Genomic DNA, 14341 nt, shown 5'->3' on the forward strand with positions numbered 1-14341 from the left:
TATTTGCTATCAGGCAACCTATGTTTCACTTGTTAGGGTTTTGATCTTCTTTTATAAGTATTGATCTGTTTGTAATTTATTCATTCACTTTTGATAATAGAAACCTCTCTTTTTCTCATTAAGAATGTCTCATCCATGGATGTGGGAATTCTAGCCTCCATAGCTTTTGCTTCTCTCTTTCTGTGATAGATGTTTGCATGTAGCTAATTCTTGAGAACTGCGGGGTTGATCTTTCATCAAATTCAACATGCTATTAGAGCTCTAGATCTTCATGCCCCTATTTTTTTTTATAAAAGGTTTGTCTTGGCTTTCAGATCTGTACTTTTTTTAGAGGGTTTCAGTTCGTTAAAATGTATTTTTTGGATCTGGGGGGTCATTGATTTTTGGGTCACTTTGAGCCCAAATGGACATCACCATTAAGCTTCGAGCACCCAAAAACCCCTATTTTCACATAAAATTTATCCACTTTGGACATAGTTGGAATCTAAGGCAAAAAAAATTGCTCCCAAATTGGGCATGTTTCCTAAGGTGGCAATTTTATGATTTTTTGTATAAAAATTGAGATTTTTGCACTAAAATTGAGATTTTTTTGGCATAAAAATTTCAGGTTTTCTAGTATAAAAATTGAGATTTTTTGGAATATAAATCAAGACAGTTCTAGTACGAAACTGACACACTCCTGAGGTAAATTTGTACGAACCCTACACACTTCTTGAGGTGATTTTGGGTATGGAGCCAACACAATTCCCGAGATGGAGTTTTGTATGAAATTGGCATGGTTCCTGAGGTTATTTCTAGTACTGGCTAACACGCTTTCTGAGGCATTTTGGCATGGTCCTGAGGTAGTGATTTTTTATTTTCCCTTTCAGCTCTTTTTTGATCTACTTATGGTTTTTTGGTCGTAACTTGCTCATCCAAACTCCATTTTTCTCATATGAGATATCGTCAAAAAGTTGATTCTAAGCTCATCATGATGGTGTAGTTTATTTGGACCTTTGATGATGTTTGGTTTCCATTTTATGCAGTCAAAGTTAGAGGTTCTATTTTGCACTCTAGGAGACATATCTTGAGACATTCTATCTTTCAGGTTCTGCTCCAGGCACATCCCATTCAGTTGTTTGCTTTCTTGCAGTATGGTGGATATATTGGTTGTTTTAGGTATGGGGATCAATTTTGTTGCTTCAAATGATTTTTCATGGGTTGTATTATCTCTTTTATCAACTTTATGTCTCTTTCAATCTTTTTTGACATCTTTTTGTAGTATTTTTGCAAATGCATTGAGATAAAGTGTCACTCTATTGCATTTTGGGATCTTGCACATCTTTGTGATTTGTTGTACTAGCACTACATTATAAAGTGTCTTGGGGGGTTTCATGTTGTCCATATTTTCCATCTTCCTTTGTCAAGTGAGTTATCCTTCCATGACATTAGTGTCAAGATGTGTCAATGACACATGCCATTATAGATGTTTGTACTTCTTTTACACTCTCGATGTTCCTGGTTCTTCTTTTTGCAAGAGATATTGCATTCAATTTCAGTGTTCATATCTTACGTCTCAGCATTATAGGGGGGTTATGTTGGTTCTATTTCTTTTTTGGTTCGATGGAGTGAGCTATGTATTCAGTATTTGATCCTATGTACTACGTGATTGGAGTGCACTTGATACCTATGTGTTTTGGTGAGATGGATCATTTATCATATAGAAATTCTTTCATTCCTATTTTTGGAGAGCATGAAGATACCTTCCATCTTTGATTGATCATCTCTTCAGACTTAGTCTTCTCTACCTAGTCATGTTCAATACGGTGGAGGTTCTTCAAATCAACAATTTGGCAGTGTTTGCAGCTTCATACTTCAGCGATGTTCTTCATGATCATCTTTTGTTCCTATCTTCTGGGGCATTCCCTAATTTGGAGGCTTCTTCAGTCCTTTATTAGTTCTTTCAATGTTATTTCCATCTCTTTTTGGAGTAGGGTTTTGCCCATTTAGTTTTTTATATTTCTCCTCTTTATAGATATTTGGTTGTGCTTGGATACCTCATCTAGCTTTTCTGTCGGGACCCAAATTTCCTTTTAGTAGTAGTTTCTAGGTTTTTAGCTACTTCCTAAGTTTATCTTAAGGGGGGGTGTTAGAGTAATAAAAAAATTTCTTATTAATTAAATCATATTGATTTAATTATTAAGTCACTTATTATCTCTAGTTTACTTAAGTTGAACTTTGGACATATAATAATTAATTCTTTTATTGAATATTATCATGCAACCTAAGTTTAACATGTTAGGGTTTTGATCTCCTTTTATAAGGATTGATCTCTTTGTAATTTATTCTTTCACTTTCAATAATAGCAATTTCTCTTTTTGCTCATCAAGAATGTCTCATTTGTGGATCTGGGAATTCTAGCTTAGATAGCTTTTGCTTCTCTCTTTTTGTGACAGGTGTTTTCATGCAGGTGATTCTTAGGAGATGTGGGGTTGATCTTTCATCAACTTCAACAGTCTCTTTGGCATACATGTCTTTTATTTTTATCTAGGTGCATGCATGGATTATACTTTCTAAGGCTTTATTTACTTTTTATGTGAGAAGATGTTGGAGAATATTCCACTTGAATATTACATTGGATTGTATTAGGTAGTGGGGTATTTTTTCTACTTGTCATAAAAAATCCAGAGAGCCAAATACTCATTTCTAGATTTTTTGTTGCATATGTGTGGGATAATAATGTATCTTCTACTTTTTTTAATTTCTGAACTAGAATACAATATGACAAAAATTTCGGCTTGATAGTTAGTATGATTTTATTATTAACATTCGAATGAATACATCTAAATTGTTGGATCTACTACAATCACTTGAAATTATAAGAGCATAAACTTTAAACTAAAAATTTGTTCATACAACTCACTTCTTACACTACATCAATTTCATATATTACATTTGGACAAGATCAATTATAACACCTACTAATTCAATCCTTATGATGAAACGTCAAATGAAATTGCTTATTGAACTAAATTCATTATTGAAATCCTTTACATGTACAATCATATTTGAATGCACCTTTCTCATATTATTTGATGATTCAAGGATGAACATGATACAACCTATGCCTAATCATTCCTATGAGTATTAAGAGAAATGAATTATCTATTGAGATGATCTCTTTTACTTTCCAACTATACCTACAATGATACTTTAATCTTTCAATTCCAATACATCCAAATGCATATTAATGAAACTATGATGAAATCACATATGGTTATCTCCCGATTTCCTCATTGCTTCCATACAATCATATTCACAACAACATTAGTAAGGTGGACGATTCTCCACTACAAAGGCAATACACAAATAACAAGATTTTTTCCCTCAAGTTACTCCCACACAATGAGTAGCTCCAAGCTTCTCTTATGAATCCATAGATCACAAAACCTGCAATCACATTTTAACAAGAACCATGGAGGCTCATCTCCGATCATAGGCCTCATCGAGGCCACCCACTGAGCTAGGAGAACTAAGACTCAAATGAGAGACAATCAAGAAAACTCAGTAATCATGGACAACACACAACATAACATTGGACAATCCCAACCAAGGTATTCACAATTATTCACAAGTGAAACCAGCAAAATAGGGTGAAGGTGGTCTCGTCAAGAGGGGAAATTCCATATCAATACCAAATTACACAATTTAAAATTCATCATGCTTCTCCAAGGCTTTCACAATACATTCTTGTCTCCACTAATTTCATGCCTTACAAAGGCTTTCACAATGCATTGTTCGCTCCCCAAATTTCCCTTATCACCGCCAAACATAATAACAAAAAAATGGCTTCAATGAAGCCCATACTCCATGAAATCTCTCCTCTCTCCAAGGGAAGAGGCTCCCAACTACATTTTTGAGCCCAAGTAACCCCTTCACCCAAGGCTTCTTTTCCCTTCCAAGGGTGAGTGAAGCCTTCACACCCCAAAACAACATACATTTAAAAAAACAAGAGAAATCAAGAAGAACAAAAGACAACAATACATCATACTTCCTCAACACCAAAAAAAAACATGATACACAATATGAATTTACAATCCTATATGAACATAATTTTAATAAAAACATCCAAGCTTCAATGGAAGAACAACTCATGGCATGAAGCACCAACCTTGGTCCAAAGAAAATGGAAATGAAAGTTGTTGAAGAGCTCCTTTCCCTTATCTTCCAATTCTCCAATAACCCTAATGGTCTTTAAAATTAGAGAGTGGGTGAACACCCAACTAGTTTGTCACAAGCCCTCTAAAAAGACCTCAAAATCACTAATCCATCTACTAACTAATTTTTGGCAAAAACATAAAGCCCACTTTCTCTTACAACATTGTTCCTTCTATAAATAAAACCTTGACCAAGCATGAGGGTGAGCGAAAACCCATAAATGTCATGGATCATCTCTTTTTTCAAATTGCTTAAAGAATGACTATTTAGAGGGTCTCCAAATTTATCGAGGCGTTTAAATGGTGAATTTTAGACCCCTAACATGTTATACTATCATGTGGGTATTTTATTTCCACTAAAATGACACTTTGGGACCACTCTTAGGTCCTCTAAAGTCTCTATCAAGTTTTAAATCGACATCCAACATGATAGTGACCTCTCCTGACACTCTTCCAAGTAAGTATCACTTGAATACATAATGTCTCACAATGAAATGTCTCTAGTTAAACATGAATTTAAATCTATTACACACATAAAATTAATGTTTACAAAATAAAACACATAACAATGAGGTTTTGAATCTTCCAAAAGATACACCTTGGCTTTACTGTGTTCACATATCTTTGGGCCTTGGTTCTCTAATTAAATTCCATTGTTCAATTCCCTATACACTAAACTTGAGCATCAGTATTCCAATGCAAAATTATATAAGGATACATGTATATATGCATAATAGATTAACATTGGATGATTGCATTCACATTAAACATGCATATTAATCTATCACAATTATGTTAGAGAAAAAGGTTAATTTAATTCCATTTATTAAATTACCTTTTCTCCCTTCTTAAGATTTCATTTTATGCACTTATGCATCCGTATTTAATAATTAATTAGTAATTATTAAATGGCATTTACCTTTTAGGTTGCCCTTTTTTGGGTTTTGATCTCCTTCTACAAGGATTGATCTTTTGTAATTATCTCTTATCTTTTTCATTTCTGAGAATACATTTTGCATATTTTTAGAGCAAACCCTTGCCTTTTCTTGTCTTTTTCTTCTTTATGACAAGTTTTTACATGCAGGTATTCTTCAGGATTTGTGGATTTGTTTTGCTTAAATCTTTCATGGTATCAGAGCCAGATTTGGTATAGATTGTTAAGTATTTGGAGAAAAAGAAGAATGAGGATTTGATAGAAAAAATTTGGTACTTTTCAAGAATTTTTTGTCAAAATAGGGGGGTTTCCAATTTTTGGAGCACTTTGAGGCCAAATAGACCTCACGGTTGGATTCAAAAAGTGTCAAAACCCCTATTTTTATATAAAGTTTGTCAATTTTGGACAACGTTGATTTGGGAGACAAATTATTTTTGCCTAGCAGGGTCGTATGACCTCCTACATGTATCTTGAGGTTTTTTTTCAAATTTTTTAAAAAATAAAAACAGGCTTGTAGAGCTATTTTTTGGTGTGCAGAGCTATTTTCCAACACCAAAAAATAAATTTTGGCACCGCTTCCACTTTTTGGCCATCTTTTTAGTTTCCAGCCACTGTTCAAAGCTTCCTGCCGCCATTTAAGTTTTCAGTCGCTATTCAAAGTTTTTAGCCACTAATTAAAAGTGGGGTCGTCACTCCTCCCTTGCACTGTCTACTTGCCACTATGGCTCTGTCGCCCTCCTTCCACCCGATCACCACTGCCACTCTGCCAGCAGTGGTGGTTATTATATATATATATATATCTTTTTTCAGGCTTTTTTGGGGGCCCTATTGTTGTTTTGCAATATCTTGATCATACGAGGGTCTTTTTTCGATCCACAAGAAGCACCATAAAGATGGTTTTAAGATGGAGATGATGAAGCAAGTATTTTTTGGATTTTTTTTTCCAGTTTGGTACCTATTTTTACACTTGAAGTCTATTGATGACTTCTATCTTCCAGGGGCATAACTTCTTAGTTATAACTCCATTTTTCGATCCAAAAAAATTATTGAAAATATTTTCTTGAGCACTTTCCATATTATTTATTAATTCACTAGTATTTTGTACCAGGTATTTGTGATTCATTTTTGAAGCATTTTTCCTCTTCTCTCATTTACGCATTTCTTCTAGCAACTAGGGTTCAATTTTTTGCATTATGGGGGGTGTTTTGTGATTTTTTTATATTAATTACTTATGTAAACTAGAACTTCATTTAAAAACAATTCAACACCTTCTAAAACAATGTTTGAGACCTCTTCTTGTCTAGAACTTATGGCCCCTCATAACTATCACACTTGGAAGACCTTGATGACATGACTTCTCCAATCAAAAGGGTTATGATCTTGTTTATATGCAGTATAACTAGTTTTACAGAGGCCTTTTGAGGTCACACAACATAGAAAAAAGATGGATGAGGCAATAGGATTGATTTCTTTACATGTCTCTAATAGTCTACAATTTCTTCTTGATGGGTGCAATACCCCTTTAGCTATGTGGACCAAGCTTGAAGGCTTGTTTGGTATAGTGAATGAGTTCAGGGAACTTCAGATTGAGGTAGAGCTTACCTCTCTTGTACCAGATTATTTTTGTTCCATTGAGGACTTCTTGATGAAGTTCAATCAATAGAGATTTCTATTGTAAGGTTGTGGGAAGACCAAGACTGACACCGAGTGCATTTATCTTATTCTTTATAAGCTTCGTGGAAACTTTTAGTTTTTTGCTTCTACCTTATATTCCACCAAAGATGCTTTGGTAATAGATTTACCATGCCATTCTTTGAGGTTTTTTGTGATTTTTTGACTCGAGAGAGAGCTAAGCTCTCTTAGTTGGATTCTCTCATAGGCTCACAGACTTATGCATTGGTAGCTCAGTCATCTTTATGGACAAAGGAGAAGACACAAAAATCTCATTCTACAAAGTCTCAGATTGATTCTAGCAATCACAATTCTTTAGGGCCACCTCCTCCTAAGGGGGGTAAACCAAAGCTAGAATGACCAAAGTGTGCTTATTGTAATAAGTCTAATCATGATGAGTCACATTGCTATGAGAAGAAGTTAGATGGCTATGCCAAACATTGATATTTCTTCTACTTCTCACAAATCTTCTTCATCATCATCATTAAAGTCAGATGGTAAAGATATAGGAAAGGGTCATACACTATGTGCAAATACTATTCCTCCTTCTTTAAGATGGTTACTAGATTCAGGTGCTTCACACCATATGGCATCTTCTTAGGATTTGTTCTCTTCTTTTGAGGCTTCTCCTACTCCACACATTTTGATGGGGAACAAAATTTTTATGACTATATGTGGGAAAGGTTCTATTGACATTGATGATGGCACATTTCATGATGTACTTTTCTTCCCATCTTTCTCCTCTAACCTTCTCTCTATTCATCATATTACACACAGTGGGACATGGAAGATAATTAAGTCTGCACAAGATTCAGTGCACATTAGAGGTAGTGAGAAAGGCAATATTATTGCTACAAGGACTATTGATCATGCTTCTCGTCTATATTCCTTCTCACATTTTGGTCCACCATCTCCACTATTAGAGACTCACTCTCTTTTTTCACAAGAGTTTACTGAGATGAAGTTAGGTCGCTTGAACTTATGTGTTGTTTCTGAGACCAGTGTTGTGACTTCTATACCTCCACCTCCTATTCAAATTCCATCTCTTGTAGAGGATTACTCTTCAACATTGCCTACTATTGCAGCTCTAGTCATCAAGCCACCTACTGCAGTTGTTAAGGATATATCAGAAGATACACATCTCCTCTCAAATGATAGATTCAACACACTTATTATCCAACCTCCATTAGAGATTCCATTTTAGGATTCTCATGCTTTCTCCTTTGAGCATCAGCTAGGACTTCCAACTACACCATACATACATGGGTATTATCATCCTTGTCCACTACCTTTTTTTCCTTCAAATTGGAGCCACATTGGTATGTTCATTGACACATGAGTTGTGTTATTCTAGGGGGGCTATGGAGTCTCGAGCTTCTATGATGAAGGCTTTCATTGTACTTATGGTATTGAGAGATTCTCTTGAGATGTTTCATTTGTGCATCCTTTTCTATCTCTTTTTGGAGTAGGGTTTTTCCCACATGGGTTTTCTTTATTTCTTCATTTCATAGAGATTTGATTATGATTGGATACCTCATTAGGCCTTGTTGTTGGGACCCAAGTTTGCTTTCAACATTGTAGTTTCCTTGCATTGTTTGTTTCTGCATTATTGCTCATCTTAAGGTGGGGTGTTAGAGAAAAAGGTTAATTTCATTTCATTTATTAAATTACCTTTTCTCCCTTCTTAAGATTTTACTTTATGCACTTATCCATCACATTTAATAATTAATTAGTAATTATTAAATAACATTTAACTTTTAGGTTACCCTTTTTTTGGGTTTTGATCTCCTTCTATAAGGATTGATCTTTTGTAATTATCTCTTATCTTTTTCATTTCTAAGAATACAAGTTACATATTTTCAGAGTAAACCCTTGCCTCATCTTGTCTTTTTCTTCTTTGTGACAGGTTTTTACATGCAGGTATTCTTTGGGTTTTGTGGATTTGTTTTGCTCAAATCCTTCAAATTAACTTTCCTTTCTAGACATCATCATATGAATATTTGTGACATCAAAGTATCATAATCAGCATAAAAACATTAATTCCTACTTAACATTACCAAACTAAAATTTGAATATAATCCTGATTCATTTTATATCATAACAATGACACACTAAAACCATATCTATTAAATCATCAAAGCATATAAAATAGGTCCTAGTACATAACCTAAGTGAAAATCACCAACATGTAAACATCCCAACTAGAATCTTTTCAATTCAATTAAACATAATGAAATTACTATCCAATTATCATTAGGAGATGACACATCATAAGATCAGGTGTATGTCCTTAAAATTAATTATGTTAGCTAATCAAGGTGCTTGCATAATCATATCAACATAGGTTCAAATCAATCATTAGATAAAACCGTTAAATTTTATTGGTCAATATAATCTATCCTCATGAAACATCAACATATTAGTTTATGATCCCACAACAACATATCCACATAACACTACTTTCACAATAACTGAGCAGTTGTATTTACATCATAACTTAGTCCTATTGTGTGAACACTTTTCAATTCTAATAACAACTTCCACCTACATTTATTAATAACTCTTACAAGGGTGAATGTCAAATCATCCTTCCCTAATAACCATCCTAATAAATCATAAAATACTATGGAGTCTTCAACATAGTTTTGGGGCTAGTACCATGACATCCAGAGCCTTAATTCAATAAGGTCTCAACATATTAACCTAACATAACCAAAACATATCATCTTACATCCCTAACTTTGCTTAGCTTTCTATCATATCCATGACATTTAGGTTTTATAATAAGGCACTAAAGAAGGGGTCTTACATCAAGTCTGGTCTCTTCTAGATTCAATCTCTAAATGTTACATTTTACATACATATAGAGAAGGAAATCTATTAGTTGATTGTCTGGCTAATTTGGGTACTGATGGGGTTACTATTAATTCTTTACTTTCCCCACTTAATCCCCTTGATTTCCCCAACATTTTTAATATTATGATAAACTAATATTCTTAGAATCTTTGTGAGCCCTTCTCAAATAGTAATTGATAGTAAATCATGGATTCTATGTGATTTCACATATTTTTACTTTTATGGACCTCACTTGTTCTTTTGAGATATTGTATATGCTTTAGGGAATTGGCTTGCACTTGCATCAAATAGCTTTTTTCTAATGTCATGGTTTTAATTTGAAAATTGGATGCAAATCAATGATGGTGACTTTTATGATAGTTCTTGTAATGTCCCCATCTTTTTAGCATCTCAGTGGAGTTCTTAGCCTTTACATTCTCCAAAGGCTAATTGGAGAAATAAGGAGAAATTGATTAAATTAATTTCTTATAAAGTCATTAAATAAATTAAAATTAAAAGGTGACTTTATATTTAATTAATTTAATTTTCTAGAAGCACAACTAATTATTGTATTGGAAAGGGGGAAGCTTCTAGAGAGTGCATTTTCTAGAAGTACAACTAATTATTGCCTTGGAAAGAGGGAAGCTTCTAGAGAGTGCAATAAAATAATATTTTATTTCTTTCTAGAAGGGTGAAGGAAAAGAATAAATAGAGGCAAGAGCTTCATTGTTAAGCATCTGATTATTATGAATTACATTTGATATGAACTTGGGAGAAGAAACTAAGGGTTTCTAACTTCAGTTAGCCATTAGAGAGCATCCATTCTTCAGTGTGCAACCATTTGAGGTGGTGAAATATCCACTAAATTTGGCATTCAAGAGAGCTTCATTCTAGAGTTCTATTTGTGCTTAAATTGGAGAGTAAATTTATTGTTGGCTACTACAGCAACGCTACCACAGTGATGCCGCTACAACGATTTGCAATAGGAAATTCATATTTTGGGTGCAATTCTAGGTTTTTATCTACTACATTTTGCATTGTTTGAGAGTAGATATTTAGGGCATTGGTAGGGTTTTTAGAATCTGTTATAATCTAATTTATATCAGAGTTTTATCAAAATTTGTTTCCCTAATGTCTTATTGATGTATATGCATATTTTCCTATTTGTAATCAACGTTATTCAAAAACAATTACATCTTCATTGTTAGATGTTTGGTGTGATCTTTGCAAACATATTTATTAAAGTTTGACATTTAGAAAGCAATCAAAATTTAGATATGCAATATATCTCTTGCTTGTAAAGTGTTTGATGAAATGTCAAACAAGTGGATTGGAGAGGATTTTGTGTTTGACGAAGTTATAACTTGTTGGGGGTTATTACATTGGTATCAAAGCTAAATCCTACCATCTTGAGGGTTTAGCAATCACATGCAACCGCCTGGGGTTGGCTGTCGTTGATTTTACACTCCTAGGAAAACTTTTTTTAATAGGAACAAGTTTTTGATAGGCAGCTAGACACCATGGGTGACAAGCAAGAGCATAGCCCACCAAGAGACAATAGGAATGAGGATTGGAAAACAAGGAAATTTTATAGAGAAATGGTTATAGGATAAGAACAGATGGCTCTGGCTTTGCAGGCACTCACCACCATGGTTGAGTGCATGAACCCACAAGACAAATGAAACCATGAATAAGAGGATAATAGGAGTGCAATGGGATCACCTAGTGCTCATAGAACTCTTTCTAAAGTAATAGACAGGCCCACACATCCTACCTTTGTTAGAGAGGAACTAGTACAGGAGCCAACAAAGGAAGCTAAGGATGGGACATTTTCTAATATCCTTATGACTGCTAATGATGAATGGGAATTATTGGTACCATAGCTACTGTTACTTAATTTTTTCACAGGTGTAAAAATTTAAGCATGCATCCAATGAAAGTATAGAATTACTTTTTCATTTCATTTAAACAAATAGAAATGTCCTTGTATTTATTTACTTTCAAGTATACATTGACGTTTTCAAACAATAAAATGAAATGATATGCTGAAAAGAAATGATCTCACACAAGCCGTGAGTATAGCTCACTATACTACATTTCTTTCATAAGGAAATAAATGAACAAATGCGTATGAATGAAAGAAATAAAGAGTAGAGATAACCAGTCATTGCCTGTTGCTTTGACTGGTTATGAACTCTCTCCCTGGCGCACTCCAAGCTCCACACTTTCCAACATCTGCAAAAAACATGGAGACAACTGATGTTAGATCCTGAAGGATCTAAGCAATGACTAATTATCTCTACAACGACATATTCTATCTGTTGATGCATTTCAAATGGAAAAGAAGTTGTAAGAAAGAAGCAAAAGTCATTGTGAGTGTCACGAGCTTGTGCTCGAACCTCACATGATAATATGCTACAACAAACGAATAATGATTGCTAATCATAAATTGAAAATATGTGTACTACTGCAAGAAAGTATGAGAGATAACTAAAGGAAAATACTTCTTCAAGCTATATTTCATGCTACACTGAGAATTTCATTTGCAAATGTAAGACATGCTACTGGTTTATATATCTATGCTAGTACAGGAACAAAATGCAGATGTAGGATGAACTGCAAACAAATGATATCAGCGGATCAAATAATTCATCCAAATGTAAATGAAAGTATAGAAGATAGACATAATGATAGAAATGTCTATGGTCTTAATCAAATACTAATTATTGCAATGAAAAGAAAAGAACTAGATGAGTGAGCATGCTATAAGGAAATCAACTAGCAAATATTATATGGAAAGAGAGGAAATGCCAGGTAGCAAGAAGCCAATGAAACATCAGTATGAGATGACCATGGAGACAATTAGGAGTCTTTTCTAGAGGTATGTTTTTAAAGGTTGACTGAAAAGCACAAGCTCAAAATATATAAAGATAAGCATATTAAATACAAATCACAGAAAAATAGTTTACGAGTGTCACGAGCTCGTGCTCGAACCTAGTAAATGATATGCTACAGGAGGGGCTTAGTACATCAAGAATGTATTGGTAACTTGATCCATTTATTCACCGAAAAAGTGGGCATGAGTTTTGAATAACAAGCCATAGATCAATGCATGAAATATAGTAATAATGGTTGCAAGGATAACTGAACATTCAGAATTTATCCTCATCTACAACATCCTGCCAACAAATTGGGCTTTCTTCTTGGTATGAGACAAACTCTGTTGGAAATGAAGAATGGGGTTTTTTCTTGGTTTCCACAATTAGTCCCTTCAGAAGAAGATGAGGATTTCAATTACAGATTTAACTCCATAAGCTTTAAGGGAAAGGAGGGTTGGATTGTTGGAAAGCCAACCATTTTACTTCATACTTCTAATTCTGGCGAAATCTGGGAGCGTGTACCTTTAAGTTCTCAGCTTCCTGGGGACCTAGTATATATTCAAGCGACTGGTGAAAATAGTGCAGAGATGGTCACCAATGAAGGAGCCATTTATATAACTTCAAATAAAGGGTATAACTGGAAGGCTATTGTACAAGAAATGATTTTTGCTACTTTAAATTGTACAGTCTCAAGTGGCATTAGTGGTGCAAGCTACTACACAAGAACATTCAACACGGTTAATCGTTCTTCCAATGGTAATTATGTGGCTATTTCTAGTCGCGAGAATTTCTATTTAACCTGGGAACCGGGGCAGCCATATTGGATCCCACACAACAAAACTAGTGCTCGCAGGATACAGAACATGGGTTGGCATGCTGATGGTGGACTATGGCTTGTTATTCGTGGTGGTGGTCTCTACCTTAGTAGAGGCACTGGGATCACTGAAGAGTTTGACGAAGTACAAGTTTCCAATTAGGGATTATGAATTCTTGATGTTGGATATCATTCAAAGGATGAAGCTTGGGTAGTTGGAGGCAGTGGCATTTTGTTGAGGACATTGATGGTGATGGTGCCAATGGGGGAAAACTTGTAGATAATAGGGAAGAGAAAAAAAAAAACTAAACAGAAGAAGTCTAAGAAGTTGAAGGTGACTCCGACTGAAGCATTGATAGACAAAGATGCCATGGAGCATAAGAGGAAAGCCATTAGTATTGACAACTCTCTTCCTGATATAGCTAAAACTGACATCAATCAGTCTATGATGTATGATTCACTTTCTAGAAAAACAAGAAATTTATTTTCTTTGTCAACGTTTAAGAAAGAGCAAGCTAAAGTAATTGTTGATTGAGCAAAATCCTTTTGTCATGTAAGAGGTCGTCTGAAGCAAAAGAAACCTATCTAAAGGAAAACAAATACAACCACGAAACCCCAGTGCTATAAATTTCAAAGATAAAGTTTTCCTGGAACTAAGAGACTTCCAACAGTATCTCTCATAGTGACATCCATAATATAAATGAAATTGAAAGTGTTATAAGATTCAGCTAAACAAAAGAGTTGCAATCACTTTCTTACCTCCACAGTCAAGGAAAAGCCAACCCAGATGAAAAAAATGATGGCTATCAACATTCACCAAAAGATCTCCTTCATGATGGTAGAAAAGACCAGTGAAAAGCAAATTAAATGTGGCGACAACAAGAGCCTAGAAACCTTGGCCGCAGCTTCAGAAGCTTCCAAAAACAAATAGGTGAAAATGACAACATTTAGGGTATTCAAGCTTAATCTTATGCCCTATGTATTTTCAATAAAATATGAAGTCCATGGGCTT

The 14341-nt window shown here is 34.4% G+C and overlaps 1 pseudogene; it reads left to right on the forward strand.

Annotated features, from left to right (window-relative positions):
* The first annotated feature begins 752 nt into the window (after nt 1-752).
* Nucleotides 753-13609, forward strand: LOC149568119 (photosystem II stability/assembly factor HCF136, chloroplastic pseudogene; annotated as a pseudogene).
* Nucleotides 13610-14341: the final 732 nt, after the last annotated feature.

This window comes from Cupressus sempervirens, chromosome 3 (genome assembly GCF_028749045.1).
Source record: "Cupressus sempervirens isolate cs-2001-9-10 chromosome 3, ASM2874904v1, whole genome shotgun sequence".
Taxonomy (NCBI): domain Eukaryota; kingdom Viridiplantae; phylum Streptophyta; class Pinopsida; order Cupressales; family Cupressaceae; genus Cupressus; species Cupressus sempervirens.